The 17,713-nt window shown below is 39.7% G+C and overlaps 1 protein-coding gene across 1 annotated transcript in view; it reads left to right on the forward strand.

The window, feature by feature from the left end:
* The window catches only part of LOC146363727 (chemokine-like protein TAFA-2), a 94,417-nt gene that overhangs the window by 48,089 nt on the left and 28,615 nt on the right, over positions 1 to 17,713 (forward strand). The window lies entirely within an intron of this gene.

Raw genomic sequence — 17,713 nt, forward strand, 5'->3', positions numbered from 1 at the left:
ACAACAGCCACCTCAAGGCATTTTATATCATAAGGTAAAGACCCGACAATATGACCCTACAAATGTGTAAGCACTTGGTGACAGTGGGAAATAAAAACTCCCTTTTAGCAGGAAGAAACCTCTGGAATCTGCTGTGGTTGGATGACCGGATCAGGGGAGGTAGACAGGAAAAAAGACACCCTGTGGAAGATAGCCAAAGTAAATAGTAACTAATTATTAAATGGATAATGAGTGAAAAAGATGGGAACCCCCCAGGAGCCCCTGCCTAAGTGTTGTTCAGTGTAACTAAGGAAGGACTCTGGGCAACCGGATCTAGACTTATCTATATGATTTCTAAAAAAGGAAAGTTTTAAGCCTAATCCTAAAAGCGGAAAGGCTGTCTGTCTCCCGAGCTAAAGGATCTACTTTTAAATATTCCAGGAACCACAAGTATTACCCAGCAAAATCCACTTCAAGATTTGTGGGGCAGATTTGGATGTAACTAATAAAATGAAAAAAACAAGCAAAAAACGTACCTAACCAAACTCAATAATTGAAAATGACAAAATCACCTAAGGATAAAAGCAGGAAGTGATTTTAGTGTCGCGTGTTCGGTTTGATTTCATATAATATGCTGTGATGGCTTGAAAATGTTACGCTGTGCCTTTGGCTTTCATGTTGTGATAAGTGTTGTGCACCAGCTGCCCTTCATCTGAACTGGCTGTCGTTGTCATTTTTGGTGCTGCGTATCTAACGTGAGCGACGTGAAGGATATTTATATTGCAGCCAGTGTATTTATGTCTTAACATCTGCCTCGTGCAGATGTTCCATTAAGGGACGACTGAAAGGGAGAATGATTGATGAGTCTGAATCTTTTCTTTAATCTGGCATCTTAGGTGGACGTGCGCCCCTCCTTTGGCCTTCCCTGTAGAAACTGAAAATTTCTCATAATGTTATCGCTTCTTGGAGACAAGAAGGTTTTTTTTTTTGTGAGATTGTGTGTGTGTGTAGTAAATGTGTGTCCTTGTTGAAATGTGAGTACCTATATCCATGGCTTTGCGTGTGTGTTTTGTGGCTGTTTGTGTGTAAGATTGACTCTCCTGTTCTCTGGCTGCCAGGCATCATCTCCTCTCAAAGAGACATTTATGACAAGGCAAGGGCAAACATTTTCATAAATGGAAGGATCGCAAAAAGACATTGAGAGGGGACGGAGACACCTTCTCACTGTGGTGCTTCACCAGGCTTTCAGTGAAGTGCTGAGGTCTGCACAAAGCTACGAGAAAAACAGCGAGTGAGGCAGATAAATAGAAAAGTCACAAGATGAGGAAAAGTTTAGAATTTGCACTTTTGTGTTTTTCTTTTGTCACATTTTGCTCTGAAACGGTGGCAGCAAAGGCGGTGTTTGTCTGCCCGTGTGCATTGTGACCGTTCTTCTGTTAATGGGTAATTGATTGTAAAGTAGGTTGTGATCAGTGAGTTACAGCATTATCCAGTTGCAGGGTGTCTGAGTGAGGAAAAACAGACGAGTAATCAGATAATTACTGAATACAATCCTTTAGGTCACCTCAAGGTTGTCGCTCTCACTAATTCAAAACACACCCGCTGTCTCTTTCGCACATGCATTCACAGAGGTACACACACACACACACACACACACACCCATCCATCCATCCATCCATCCATTCGCTACCGCTTATCCTTTTCAGGGTCGCGGGGGGTGCTGGAGCCAATCCCAGCTGTCATAGGGCGAGAGGCGGGGTACACCCTGGACAGGTCGCCAGTCTGTCGCAGGGCTAACACACAAGGACAGACAACCATTCACACTCACATTCACTCGCACATTCACACCTAGTGGCAATTTGGATTATCCAATTAACCTATCCCCACAAGCTGCATGTCTTTGGACGGTGGGAGGAAGCCGGAGTACCCGGAGGGAACCCACGGGTACACACAGGCATGTAAAGTAAATTTGATTACAATATTGGGAGTCACTAAAGCTATTCGGTTTTGCTTTCATTATAAGAGTACCCCAGTGAGCGGCTGTGGTCACTGCCATTACAGCTCCCTGTCCTCTCTTTAAACGTTCAAGTCAAATCAATTTGTGGCTGCCGGTTTAATTTCTTACATTTTTTTGGACAATCTCTACAGTGAGAATTTGGGATAATCAAAAGCTAATGTAGATTCATGCTGACTATGTAAAGTGTTGTCAGCACAGACTATTTATAATTGGGCGATGTAGCTACTATGACATCACCAATTGATTTGGGCCATTTTGAAGCTTTGACTTGAATATTGGCTATTGCCATTTTCTTTCTGTAAATACGGTAGTTCTGATTCAGAGTTCGAGCACACTGCACAGTCATACTGGGTAAGGGTCTGTCAGTCACCAGATGGCTGCCCCTCCCTGAACAGGTTTCTTTCTGTTAGAAGGGAGTTTTTCCTTCCCTGTGTCACCAATTGCTTGGTTGCATGGGGGGTTTTCTCTTTATTTCTGTGGGTCTTTACTTTTTAATATAGGGGGCCTTGTGGTGACTTTTGCTGTGATTTTGCAGTATATAAATAAAACTGAATTGAATTGAACCAAGACAAAAAAATTTGCCAAGAGTGCTGTAGAGTTGTAGAGTTTTATCTGTGCAGAATAGCAGCACAAATATTTTATTTAACTGCCTGAAAAAACACCAAAGGCTGCAGTTAATTAATGCATGAAAACCAGGAGAAATGATACATTGGAGGCTAACGTGAATCATCCATAAAACTGTACAGCAAATGAGTGTATCCGTAAAATGCATAGGCACATTGAAATTACATTACATTTAAAGATATGTGTTGAGTAAACACGAGTGATGAAGGCTTCAGGAAAATGATGACCATACTGGACAAATGGTACGTTAACCTCTTGGCAGGTATGTTTCTAAAGTGCACCGTGAGTGAAACCTAGTTATCGAGTACTTTATTCATATCCATCATGCAGGTACAGTGAAAGGAGTAAAAAAACAGTGTTTATTTCTTTGTACAGTTTTTTTTAGCTTATATTTTTTATTTTTCTTTCTGAAAATTGTCTGAATTTAGGTAATGATTGACCAATTTTAAAGCGGTTATATGTTCAAAACAGCGGTCCGTTTACCTGAGAGACAAAGCAAGGAGCTCAGTTTGTGTGCCTCGATCAGCGGTTCTCTTGTTGCAAGAAGTGAATCCGATTCAAGTTAACAGTGAGTGGATTCCACCTTACCTAACACCAGCCAGCCATGATGGCAATACATCAAATGTCTCCCGGCTAGGTTTTACTTCAGCCAGCATTAACACGTTTGTGTGAATATGTGTGCATGCTCATTCTTGAATTCATTTCACAAGGCATGTAGAGACAAGACAGGAACAGCAACCTCAGGAGAAAAGCTGATGGAACTGAGAAGTGGTTGAAGAAGTCTCAGGATATAAGTGTATGTCTGCAGGAGAGTGTGTTGTGTGTGTGTGTGTCTTTGTAGTTTCTGTTCTTTTTTGTATCTCTCAAGCCAGAGTAGAAAAATAGAAAATGATGCCTCTTCTGTGCCATTAGTGCCTCTCCATCTGTTAAACCACCGATCCTTCTGTTTATTCTGCCTTATTCGCACATTTTATTATACTGAAATGTGTAACACCTAGACCACAGAGCGCTTACACTTAGTAGACTAGAGATCTCCTACAATGAAGAGATCTTATTTGCAGTCTAGGCCTTGGTTAAATGACTCAGTGGTTCTGCCGATAGTCTTGAAGAAACAGCTTGGCTTGGACTTTGAAGTAAAGCGGAACAGCGATTATGCTGATCACTTCACCACACACGGTCGAGTCATTGATTCTCAGTCTATAGGCTGCAATCTCTATACATCGTCACTCATTAGAGACTACTAAGAACTTAAGTTACTCTGAAAGGCATTGTGACTGCCAAGACAGGGGGATACAGACGTAAGGAGAAAGACATAGAAGGCGAAGTCACATGTGCTAAACTACTCTCACACATGCTCAGAGGGACATGTGCATTCAGTCAGGCACGCCGACAGACCCACAGTAAATCCACATGGAAGGACACACACAAATAAAAAACCCACGTGCACACACATCTATATGCATACATGGCCAAGGAGGCTCTCTAATGTGATGTGCAGAGACAGGCTGTCTGCCCTCCTTAGTGGCTGCTCCACAGTAAAGCTGCACTCCATGCTTGGTCTACAACACGGTTCCATATGGTTTGTGAAAAATTCAAGCTGAAAATTACAAATGTGAAATTTTTCATGCTGACAAACATCCCAGCACTTCCTTCCACTTTTAAATCACAGGTCACGAGTTAAAGAATTCATGCATGAGAGAGAAAGAGACCAAATGAATGAAATCAGTAATTACTGACAGTGAGACAGATGATCAGAAGAACATTATACTGTCACTTATTATACTTTTAATGTGGCATGCTCTGCTCACACTGGGAAAGAATATTTCCTTCTTTTAAAATCTTCTTCTTCCTAAATGTTTGAAATTAAGCACGTGGCCCGAACTGTGCATTTTAGTGCAGCCACACAGTTGTGCAGCGGTTAGCAATGTTACCTCCCAGCCAGAAGGTTCCTGGTTCAGCACCTCTGTGTGGAGTGTGCATGTTCTCCCTCTCCCTGCGTGGGTTTCCTCTGGGTACTCTGGTTTCTTCCCACAGTCCAAAGACCTGCATGTTAGGTTAATAGGTGATTGTAAATTGGCCACGGATGTGAGGTAGATAAAGTGCTTGGAAATGTGCAGAATAAAAAGCGCTGCATCACTGTGTGGTTAAAAAGTGCTTTGAGCAGTCAGTAGGACCAGACAGCGCTAGATAAACGTGAGCACGGTGCTTTGCACATCGTTTCATCTCTGATGAGAATAATAATAAACTCAGCACATTCTAAATCTCTTTGAAATCCAATAAATAAATGCAAATGTAGCAGACGCTTTCCGTCCCTTTCCCTCTGTAAATACAATTTTATTGAAATTGAGACGTGCTGACCCAGGGCAATTAAAAATTATCATTGAACAATAAACACACGAGAAAGAATTCAAACCAGAATCTTCCTTCACTAACTGTGACACACCTCTACAGCATGAGAGCAACAACAAAGCCAAGACTTTCGTCTACAGTTATAAGGTAAAATAACAGTGCGGGTGGAATACGTATGTGTACGAGGCATCATAGAGGGATCACACTGTAAGGAACTTGGCTGGATCCTACTTTCCATCTTTAAAGCCCTCTTACTCCATCATCCACACCTGCTTCACCTGTTGAATGAATATCATTTTTGTTGGGAAATGAAACAAAAGATTGCACATTGCTTGAAACTGAGGTTGTGCATGTGTGTGTTCCCATATAATTGCATTGCAACATCTGACTGATGACAGACGTGGAGTCATTGGTGGTGGCGAGTGGCAGACAGGGAGAAAATCACTTTTAATTACCCATTTTAAATATCACTGTCTCACAAATAGCTGCTGACATTAACATCACTCAGTGCGGTAATCATAAAATAATTATTTTATGAGCAGGAAGCTGCATAGCAATGAATACTGTCTGTTAAAGCAGTATTTATGATTTCACACAATTATTAAATTTCAGTTACATCGTATTTTGTCACTCTGGTTTCCACTGAACACTGACTGTCCTGCTGCCTTACAGCAAGAGAGACACGTTATTTATGATCTGCCCATTTGTTCGACAGTATGGGTTTTACGTAGCCTCTGGCTAGCTTTTCTTTTTCTCCCTCGCTCTATATCAGCAGTTACAGTTGACAAATTCCATAACTGAATAACTGAATTGGCATATACTCTCCTTCACCAATCACTGTGTCCTTGGTAATGCACGTATTGTTTTAAGCTATTAACGTGCCAGGAGTGTATCTGATGATTGGGTACAGGCCTTCTAGACTTTTGGAGTTTGTCACAGGATCATCTTCTGTACTTATTCCTGCTCAAACAAGATTCCACCGATATTCTGGAGAAATGTGTTTCTAATGTCTGTCAGGCAAGGCTGCCTGTTTGCTGAAATATTGAACAAGAAGATCACAAAGCAATCAAAATGGTTTTTCTACTGGAGGAGTGTGTTTATAGCTGGGTTTTTTTTTCCTTTTTTTACCAAGTGTAGCAAATGAATATCTATAAAAGTAGAAAGCTGATGCCAGACAGCAAGATGAACTCTGCTTAGAGGCAGCATGATTCATGGCCTCTGCCTAAAGAACCAGAGTAGCACATAAACAAAAATGGATTGTGAGGGTGTGATTGTGTTACTAAGGACTAGCACCATGCTCTTTATAGTGTATGTATATATGAAAATATTCTGTCTGGTAACTGAAACCCTTCCAGAGGCTTGTTAAAGGACATATATAGAGAAAACTAAATGTTTTTAGGCATGTAGACATGGTTAAGAAGAGTCGCTGGAGTTCAAACAAAGCATCAGAATGGGGACAAAAAGTGGTTTAAGGGACTGGATGTGGCACAGGGTTTGGTGCCAGAAATGCTAGATTTTGGAAAAATGCTGATTTATATAAAACCATCTCAATCCTTCTGGCATATGGGGAATAGTGAAAAAGAAGAAGAAGCCCAAAACAAACAAACAAAAAAAGTGAGAGGAAATCTAATAACTACTTGCCACAGCCAGTTATGCAGAAGCACATATTTAAATTCCCAAATGGAAAGTATCAAAAGTTCAGTCTTGTGGTGATTAGGGATGGGTATCCAAAACGTTCCCACTGTTTCAATTCCTTGGAATTGTTTGCCATTTTTGCAAACGATTCCCTTATCGATTCCAGTCACCTCGAATGACGTCACCACGTTGCGGAGCGTCATTTACCTGGCAGGAAACATGGCGCCTAACGCTCAAAAGTTTGGTTATACTTTACGAGAACGGATGACGACAGGGCAACTTGCAATACTTGAAAAGTAGATATTTCATTTAAGGGAGGAAACACTACGAATATGCAAAAGCATTTGCTCACAAAACACGCGATGACCTTAAATGAATGTCGTGTTTTTAATTCCGCTCCGGACTCGTGAATCTCAACCCAGCAGCAGCGGTAACGTTTGCACGTCCTCTCCCGTTAATGCGGCAGGTAAATAATCAACTAACAGTGCATATTATGTTAGCGCGATCTGCCTTATTACAAAACCTGCCATTACTGTGCATTTAGGTGACCATGATGAGACAGACAGAGTCTGGCTCAGATGCTGGCAGTTCTCGCTGCAGTCTACCGGTAGCGTCTCCTTTCAGGCCAGGATAGACGAATGTCACCGAGCAGTGACTAAGTTTGTGGTCAAAGGCTTGCAGCCATTTGCCACAGCAGATGCCCCGATTTTCGGTAAGTGAATGTGTTTAATTGTAGGCAGGGACATTACTGGATATTCTTGTGTAATTGCTACAGAATAATTTATGTTATACTTTGTTATTGCTACAGAAGAATATTTATTTTATTATTTTACATTTACAATGTTTTTTCCTGGGGACCCTGTGACACCCCATTGAAGAGCCGTAGGCTGGATCTCTTAAGATCTCACTGTTGGGTTTGTAAGGCCATGTTACTCCTAAATTTCTATCTTGTTCAAAGAGAAGATATAAAACAAAGTTCTAAGCTAATCGACCTTAGTGTTCTTCTTTTTTAAAAAGAATCGATAAAGAATCGAATCGTTAAACAGAATCGAAAATGGAATCGGAATCGTGAAAATCTTTTCAATACCCATCCCTAGTGGTGATGGAAGTGTTTGTTTGTTCTGGCACACATTGAGCCTCTTGAGCAACATTTAAATACTCTCCTTAAATGTAGTTGCTTTGCTTTTATAACCACAGCGCACATCATCTCAGAAGTGTTTTTCTGACAATAAATTTACTATTAAAAAAGTATCAGTACAGCTGGAGCACCTTTTAGATGTTTGAAGAATCACCTCATAAAAACTGCTTTTACAAATCTGCTAAAGGTGTTGTTTTTAGACCAGCTTCTCTGAACAACGTTAGTAGCACCTTCTTGAATTTATGTCAGAACGAATTACAGCAGTTCTGAAGGTAAAACTGAGGCCAACCAAGTTTCTTACTAATAACTGGTGCTACCTCAAATTCAAGGATACTGTTCTTCAGCTTGATCGGAACAAAATGTAAACGATAGAGTGGTGCTAAAGAATTATTCACAAATCTTACAGGTCAGCTTCAATGTCTCAAAAATCACTGATAATTGTTCAAATAGCTGATGAAACGACAAAGTCAGGAACTGACTCACGCTGCCAGTTCCTGCTGCGTTTCTATGAATGCAGTGTTATCAGATTAAATGCTCCTGCAAACACACATAAAAACACACTGTGCTCTATCATTACCCACGTATGATCTCCTACTTTATGGTGCCTTGCAACGCTGGCAAAACGAGATCTTTTTTAAAAATTTCCAAAAAACTGCAAAAAAGCTCAGATGATTATGAGAAAAACACTAAAAATTAATTAAGTTTGGGTTAAAGTCACATCGTTCAGCTGTACCTGAGCTAAAGAGCTGCTAATGCTGTTGTTGTTGTTGGTGTCTGTCAGTTCCATTTTTGGATTTTAACGAAGGGTTGCCAAAGCAGGTACTTCCTCATGTTTGATTCAGCTGAGTTTGTGGGATCTTTCTCTTGTTAGGTGAACGTGTAAAATATTTCAACATTTGAAAGGAGTAAAAATACCCTAAATGTCATTCTTTTAGTTTGGAATTTAATGTTTTGTTTTCCTAAAGTGAACCAAAATACACAAAAATTAAAGTATTAATTTTTCTACTACTAATTAATGTTGAATTAATATTAATACTTACAGGTGGCAAATATTTATGACAGTATTGAAGTGTTGTATTGGTTACACATGGTTATATAATAAATCTCAACAGTTACAAATTTGACTTTCTTTAAAATCTATTTAAATCATTATGACTTTATGAGAACTTTATGTTATGTTCTCACGTCTTGAATGAAACAGGACAGTGCGTGATAGTCGATGCATTTCTCCAAAAACAAGTACTGTGGAGCCTAAAATAATAAACTCCCTCTGTTGTTATAATTTCATAATTTAAAATTCAGTTACATCTAAATAGATCTGTAGAACTAGATGCTAAATTTGAAATAAAATGAAGATAGAATTGATTTTCCCCCTTCTCCATCAACCCTTCCGAGGTAATGTTAGATGGATGCACTGGTGTCTCTTTGTGCTGTGCTGATTACATGTTTGGACTAATTGGTGTAAATAGAAAGTTTCCTTTCCCCGCACAGTGAGATTTCCTCACTGGGGTCCTCTCATTGCATTCATTAGAGGAAATCGTTACCTTTTAGCTCTCTAGCTAACCCTGCCTAGACCCACCTTGGTACAGTTTGCTTTCTTAAGTAAAAGCAAAAAGCCTCTATTGACTCTTTACCTTTGTTTTAGCCACTGACTGGAACTAGGATAGTGACCTGTTTTACTTATTTGAGGAAATCCAGTTTCCCTTTGCAAAAGACACCCGAGGACGTCTTGCATATGCGCACAGGACAATACAATATCAATATGAATTAGCAGTTTGTTAAGGAAATACTATAAAAAAGGCAAAGAGTAGCTTTGATTGAATTTTTTAGACTTCGCTTTCCATCATGTCCTTGTGTCCGCTGGTCTTTGGTTTTCAAGTCTCCTTCTCTCTCCCGTGTTGTTCCGCCGCTGCTGCTTTCCTCTCTTTTGCCCTCTGTTTCATTTTCTCTCTTTCCTCCTCTTCCCAACTTTTACTTTATTTCACAGCTATTAAACCAGGAAATTTCAATCAGGTAGCACAGCGTGAATTTTTGCCGGGGCAGGAGAGAAAGGGTGAACTTTTATTTAATGTAGCCGTTCTTTCTTTTCTCCTCTCCACCTCCATCTCGTCTCTCTTTTCTTCCACAGCTGAACTCAACCTTGGCTCTTTATAGTTTATGATTCAATTTCCAATTTGTCCTCCAGAGGTATTTACCTGGTGGGTGGCGCAGCGCTTTTGTACTTATGTGTTTGTACAATGCTCGCCTTTGGTATTCATGGGAATACCGTCTTACAGACACATGCATTTGAATTTCCAATTCTGCGTCTGCAGAACTTTTGGCTCTGTTTTACATGAGTCACATTGAGACAGGAATCATCCTTTTAACTAAGAGTCGGGCTGAAATATGTATAACCAATATATACAATTTCCTTTTATTACAGTCAAGGATGACCAGAGTAGCTGCGATGAGGCTTGGGTGTTCTTGATTAAAGACACCTAGCAGACAAACTTTTTTTATGTTATTTAATGGAAATCTACCAAGGAATCAAGTAGATTTTCAGGTGAAAGGTGTAAATAATAAAGATGGTGAAAGGTATCATATACAAATCTTTTAAACAACTAAGTAAACTATAGACTAGCACCACAAAACAATTTTGTGACTTACTGCAGTGATGCTTCACAGTCTTCTGTTGAATACTGATACTAGATAGGAAAATGCTTTGAACAGTATATCTGCTAGTTGTAATGACAAAGTCATATGACCTGGCCCAGAAAATCTAAATCCGGATCCTGATTTTAAATGGTCTGATATCACTTTCAAAGCCACGTTCATATCCACAGACTGCTAACACAACTATGATTTCATACCGCTTCGTGAAAGTTTAGGTAGCTTTGCTATGCGACCATGATTTCTTTGCATGTCCCACTTGGACAAAACTCCAAGGCAGACCCAGGACACGCTGCAGAGATTACTACTCTCAGCTGGTTTGGGAAAGCTTTGGTGTCCCTCCAACAAAAAAAAAAAATGCAGACTCTTTGCCTCAAAGACAAATATGTAAAGCATACTGAAAATAATGAAGGTAGGGCAACTTATTCATTATGAACACCCTGTACAATCTAATTAGTTACAGTATGTAACTATAAATAAAAAATAATAATTAAAAACACATATGGTAATGCAGTTAAAATCAGCCCAACTTTTTATTTACACTGTTCAGCAGTGTCCAGCAAGGTGGTTGGTCCAGAACCAACCACCTTGCAGCCAGTGCTCCTTGCAGCAGCCTCAGCTATGGAGGTGCAGAACATTGTCCTGACTCAATGACCACAGCCTGTTAGCCCAGGAACACTGTTGAACTGGGAGTTGAAGATCTCCTGAACCTCTACCAGGCGTCCCCAGTCTACACTATATGTTTGAGTGTGCCAGGTGTGTCCGGCATCCTCCCCCGCCACCTGATCCAACTCACCATCATGTGGTGATAGTTGATAGTTCAGCTCCTCTCTCAGTGTGCAGAACATACAGCCGCAGATACCCAAGCTGTTTATTGAGGTCAGCATCCCTCAACCTCCCAAATGTCCCCACAGGTGATATTCAGTGCCTTGATAGTCCTGACCGCCGCCCGACAAACAATAATGCCATAACAGCATATTTTTAAAAAGGGCTATGCAACCATGGTCACTAACTTTTCATTCTGAATGCCTTCTGTCTAGATGTAAAATGAATTCATTATTTCATTTTAATTACAAAGTGTCGATATACCTTTCAGATGATCTGCAGAATAATGTGGGTGCAAAACAAATTGTTCAAATATTTGCGGACTTCACTATATACTGTGCAGATAGTTTGGTACCTCTAAACTAGGTTTGTGAGATATGATCTTTCAAGAAATGCAGACCAAACTGTTGTTGTTCGCGTTTACTTACGCAGCATGTCTTGTAGAATTTACTGGAGTCAACAGCAAGAACTGCTGGAATTCCTTTGAGGACAACAGCATAGTGCAGCCATATCTCACGTCTAATAACAGAAGACAGGAAAAGATCAGTAAAGAAACAATCTCCCAAAGCACAAGCGAGAAGTAAAACAGACTGGTCTAAAGTACGATTAAACTTTAGCATGATTAATATAAATGACTCTGAAAATTACTAATATATACGAAAACTAAAAAAAACGTACCACTCAGTTGACATCTTTCTGTCCAACAGCTTAATGTGAGGAGTGCTGTTCCAGAGCCTCAAACCAAGCGTGCAACACAGAAAGTCGATCGCATACAAATATAAACTGACAGATAATGAAGTAAAATATGAAATGAGGCAAAGCAGCACGTTGGAACCTATTTAAGTACAGTATAGAGTAAGTGTACTTAGATACATTCCACCACTGAAAAGCAGCATGTCCAGCTTACTTAGTTGAAATAAACTGAGTTGATCAGCTTTTAGTGCTAATAACAAGTTGATAATTACCGAGTTCACTCTACTTAATATTTGTAATAAGGCACATTATTAGGTTTTAGGTGTCTGTGTGAGACTATTGACTAGTCTACTGATTATTTGCAGTTTATTTTCTGTGAGATTTGGTTCTGTTGTTCTCAGATTGAATTTCCTTTGTGTTAAAACAAAGCTCATAACAGCTACTTTCTCTGGCTTGCTGTTACCATTATCTTGTCTTAGTCTGTACCCATTCATTGTCTTATATGTTTATCCCGTCCAGCTTTGAGTTTTTGGAGCTTTTCTCTGGTCTAGAGCACAAGTGCAACACGTACTGCACATAATGCTCACATTCACACTTATAGTCAAATTAAAAACTTCCCATTACACCTCGTGTTTGGACTGTGACCAGAAAGCTGAGCCCTTCAAAAACAGGATGTATTTCATTGAGTCAGTGGGTGTTTATTATTTGCATAGTTATGAATTGCCATTGAAAAATGCACCTCTGAATGTTATTGTATAATTTGTAAACAGGCATGCTCAGAGCACATCAAAGCCTTTTGCTTTACCTCCTTGGGGTCCATTTGCTCTCATATCGCTCCCTTTTCTTTTCCCATGTACACAGTTTCTGTGTTTGATCTCAGGAGATTCAGCAAATGACCAGGTGTTTGGAAAGCAAACAAACGGCTGGATGTTACCTTTTGAACCATTTACATATTTGTGTCTGTCAGGAAATGCAGGACTCCATCCAAAGCTTTTGTTTTCTCAGCCATGTGTACCAAGAAAGATCTGAATGGATTAATGCTACTAAACAGCAAATCATAAACATAATTCCTGTTTAGCTTGGGTACATATGCACACTCCCCAAGTGTGGCTTGTCTTCTGCTGGCTGGATGTAAAGTAGCATTGACTGGCTCTTTTTTTTCTGTTTTCCCAGCAGAGCTTGTATGAAACACACTTCTCCTATATTGGAGCTTCGCATACGTTGACATGAAAAAGAATAAATGAGTTTAAACCTTCATTTAACAAGGCAGCCGCAGAAGCAGATTTTCAGTAGTATTTGTGTTAGAATGATGCAGATAATGGACCACCGCTATTAGACTCAAGTCTCCAAATGAAGAAGAAATTAAAGGGTCATCCTGGACCAAGACTAGAACATGTTTTGACATGAAGAATAAATTAAGCAAATAGGAACAAGCTGAAGGGAGCCGAGCACAGAGCAAGTATATATTTTCTTCCAGTTGTGCTTGCTTCAGTATAAGTGTGATTTTGTAAAAGGCACATTTTGAGCAATCCATATGTGTATTTTCAAGTGAAGCAAACTTTACCGCATTGACAGGGCGTCTATTCTGGTTGGTATAATGCTGATGTTGATATATTGCGTAGTATGCATATGATTGTGCTTTTGTGTGTTTGCGCGGCTGTGAGGAACAGCTTCAGTATTCCTGACAGCAGCTCCAGAGTCATACATTGATGGATGGGGTGCTCTTTACTTTACTGATGTATGTGATCAGTGCTGATGCAAGGAAAGAGAATGAGACTGAAAGAGAGGGCGAGATGGCTGAGTTGTGCTGCCTCTGCAAATTTCATTCTTTCTCTTTCACGGTGCTTCCTTCTTTTCCAGTCTGTCTGCATTAATCCTCTCCTCTCTCGGAGAGTTTCCCACTCTGTTGATTCTGTCAGTATCTGCATATGCTTTATTCTCACCAGCATCATCGCCTTAACTAATATGACACAGTGTCTCCAAGCACAGCATATGCTGAACAGGGCAACTTTCAGCAGATTACTAGATTATAGATTAAGTGCAGAAAGTTGAGTATGTGAGAAAGTGTGTGTCTCTGTGTGTCTGTGCGTGGGTGTGTTTTGCACATCTCTTTCCGGTACAGGTCTTTAAAGAGGACACAAACATCATGTTTGTTAAAGTGTCCAGGCTGGCCTCTCATGTAGCCTAAATGTGTTTAAGAGGCTTTTATTTTTAGTCTTTTGCTGTTGTGAGTTAAATAAAACAGCAGTAATGCAGCTTGACTAATCCTCTCATGCAACTAATCCTTGCAGAACACCACTGTAAATACTCTGTGGGCTGCATTAAAGCCCAAATCACTCAATCCCTCACTGAGTGTTTTATGCTTATTTTGGTTCAGATTAATAGAAATGCTTCAATTTTTCATCTGTGAGGGAGATATACCAGAATCAACACGGCCTCCTGCTGGACTTTTGATATTTTTTTGTGTCTGTCTGGCTTTGTACTGAAGCACATACAGTATTCAGTGTGGAAATCAATACGAGACTGCATGCTTGAGCTACACAGCGGTCGCAGAAATGGATCCGAGTTAACCCTTTACAAAGAGGTTATGATGGCATATCTATGGAACATGCCCTGAGATGACTTGTGTGGTATTTATCTAAATTGAAACATCAGCTGGGTCAATTTAAAGGTAAACAAATGACTTATAAAACATCTCACTGACAGCTGGAGAAAAGAGTTCTTTATATTTTAATAACTTAATTGTTTGTGTGGAATTTAAATAAAACACAAATTATAAAAAGCTACGATGCACACTTCATTACTACATGCAAATAGAAAAAAGAAAGAACAAACAACCTACTTCTGAGTGTTTCCGAGCCCCGGCCATGGGAACGGGAGAAACAATAAAAATACAGTTTCGTGTGTGCAAACATATAAATATGCACACAACACAGCCTTTCCTTGAAGCTTCCTGAATTACAAAAAATACAAATGCTTTTAAGAAAACTGAAGAAACTGTGAAATGTCTATCAAGTTTTTACTTCTTCTTCTCTTTTTTCTTTCTCAAAATGAAACTTTTCAACTGAGTTCTTTAATATGTCCCCTGGTGCGTCTGAAGTGAGTTACACCAGCTGCCTAAAGCAAATACAGAATATTTGCCATGCTGCAAACACTTTGCTGTTACTTCCTTTACCAATAAAAAAATAAATAGAAAATGTGGGGCGTTGAGAGCCAAAGAGATATGCAAAAAGAAAAGCAATTTAAGCAGTGTCCTGCTGTTTGAAGTTATTGTGCTGGTCAGACCTTTGTTCAGATTCACACAGTGCAGAGCTATGCACGGATTGTAAAGTTTAAGGTGCAACAGGTTATTCATAGGCAGTTGTAGTGGGCACTGTCCTGAGGAGAGATCTAATCTGGAAAGATAAGTGGAAACACCTGCGTGGGTGTACGGTAGGCATTTGAGGCCTTTAAAAGCCCCGTTCTATCAAACAGGTGTTTTCAGCCTAATTACACCTCCAGTAAAAGCTCGATGGAGCTGTGATGGAAATTACATGTTAGCAGACTCTTGTAATAATAATGACAAAGGTGCACGTTGTCCTTTACTATTAGATTGTGTTCATGGCATGCCGTTAACTTGTTATATAAGGAAAAGCACAAGTGAAACCTGTTTCATTAATGATGGTTATATTCCATCAAGTGCCCCAGTAAGCCACAACACTGTGACAGTAAACCAGCGGGAACAGTACCAGATGCTGAAGCGAACTCACCTTAATGGAAGACAGTTGTTATAAATGTCATTCCTGCTATGCCATGGCAAAACATCTGCTGTGAGAGAGGTCTATTACAGCAAAACACCCACATAGAAGATGAGGGGAATGTCACTCAAGCTCTGTTTGTACATACCTGCAAACTTCCAATATGTCCAATCAGGCAGGCTCAGTGAAAACAAGTGTTTGTGTGTGGACTGTGGATATGACTGAGCTTTAGTTCTGCAAAAAACTGTTTATTCAGTTATTCAATGTTATTGCCGTTATTCCAAGACAGTGTGAGCCCTGTGCTAGCTTTGTAGCCACTTCAGACAAATAGCCTAAAATAGCCTTTCAACCAATCATTTTGCAACATTTAGGCTTGTATTGTGAAGAACTGTGTTTTATCCCAAACCAAAAAATTTCCTAAACAAACCAAGTGAAAAATTAAAGTGAAAAAAAAAAAATGCAATAAAACAAAACAAACTGCAACTTTGCTGATATATGGCAGTACTGAATTAGCTTCCCCTTATATTAAATGTTTGTAGCACTTTACTACTGAGTGTTGAAGGTCAGTTTTAAGTAGAAAAGAAATAAAACAGAAGTCAAATTAAGATTATATCCATGTAGGTGGAAGGCAACATACGTCTATTTCAATTGTAATGTCATTTTGCATCTCTGGCTCTCTTCCACAGCACATCTTTTTCCTGTCTTCATCCCCTCGCCTCAAACAGGTCGCAGCAGATGGCCGCCCCTCCCTGAGCCTGGTTCTGCTGGAGGTTTCTTCCTGTTAAAAGGGAGTTTTTCCTTCCCGCTCTCGCCAAAGCGCTTGCTCACAGTGGGGTCACATGATTGTTGGGGTTTTCTCCGTTTCTTTGTTCGTATTATTGTAGAGTCTTTACCTTACAATATAAAGCACCTTGAGGCAACTGTTGTTGTGATTTGGTGCTATATAAATAAAATTTAATTGAATTAATTCATATAAAAACAATGATGTACATTAGTTAACATTCAGAAGAGCTGAAGTAGATAACGAGTAGAAAATACCAACATGTTTTTCATTTTCTAAGTGACATTCCCAACAATAAAGGCAAAATATCTATGTTACTGTAAGGAAATGGTGCCTTTAGATTAGCAGTTTCATGTTGTGGGATGTCAACAAAAGATGAGCGTGCGAGCTAGTGAATACAGATCTGTACAAATGCAATAACTGCCTCTCTATTCTCACGGTTTCCTAGGTGCATAAGACAGACTTGAAACTTCGGTTGTATTTTATTAATTGCCCAACGTTGCTCATTCCACAAAGTCTAATCATCTCTTAACGCTTAAACTCTCCCGTTTTCATATAGCATTTACAGTCAGAGCAGGCTGCGCTTTTACTCCCCTTCCTTTCTTTTCTTTTTCCTTTTCTTAGCCTTTATGTCTCTCTCTCACACTCTCTCTCTCTTCTCATCTTTCCACCTCTGGCTTTGCTGCCAGCCAGCCTCAGACACACCAGGGTTTCCCTTTCATTTGGTAGTGCGAGATGGGATGAGAGACTAGTGAGGGAAGGAGTGGAAAGATGATGAGCTGTCCTGATGAATGTAGTTAGAAAGAAAGTGCTGACGCAAAGGAATTAGAAGCTAGAAGAATGAGAAGAAACAACAAGTTTCACGCAGCAGTCATAGAGACCATCAGATAACCTGTCTGAAGTAAAATATGAAGTAAGCATGTCTATCATAGAAATAAATTGAGTGATTATGTCCAGCATTATAGAGGATGATACGTTACATTTTTAATGACTTTCATGTGTGGATGCTTGGAACAGTGATGCCTTTGTATCTGCAAGAGTGGGAAGTTTAGTGTGTCGTTACTGTTAAATATCTCCAAAGATGCTATTGACTCTTAAGGTGCAAATTCTATATGTAGTGCAACTGGTTTAAATGTGTGGCTTTAACTTTATTACAGCACAAACTGTTGATAAGATATTTGTAATTTAGGTTAAAGAGTAAACCAGGACTCATTTTTTGTTCCCTGTACCAGTGGTTCCCAAACTTTTTTTGTCAGGCCACCCTTTGTTTTACAAGAAAAATCTTT

The sequence above is a fragment of the Perissodus microlepis genome, chromosome 20, assembly GCF_051167445.1.
Source record: "Perissodus microlepis isolate ML-2025 ecotype Zambia chromosome 20, ASM5116744v1, whole genome shotgun sequence".
Lineage (NCBI taxonomy): Eukaryota > Metazoa > Chordata > Actinopteri > Cichliformes > Cichlidae > Perissodus > Perissodus microlepis.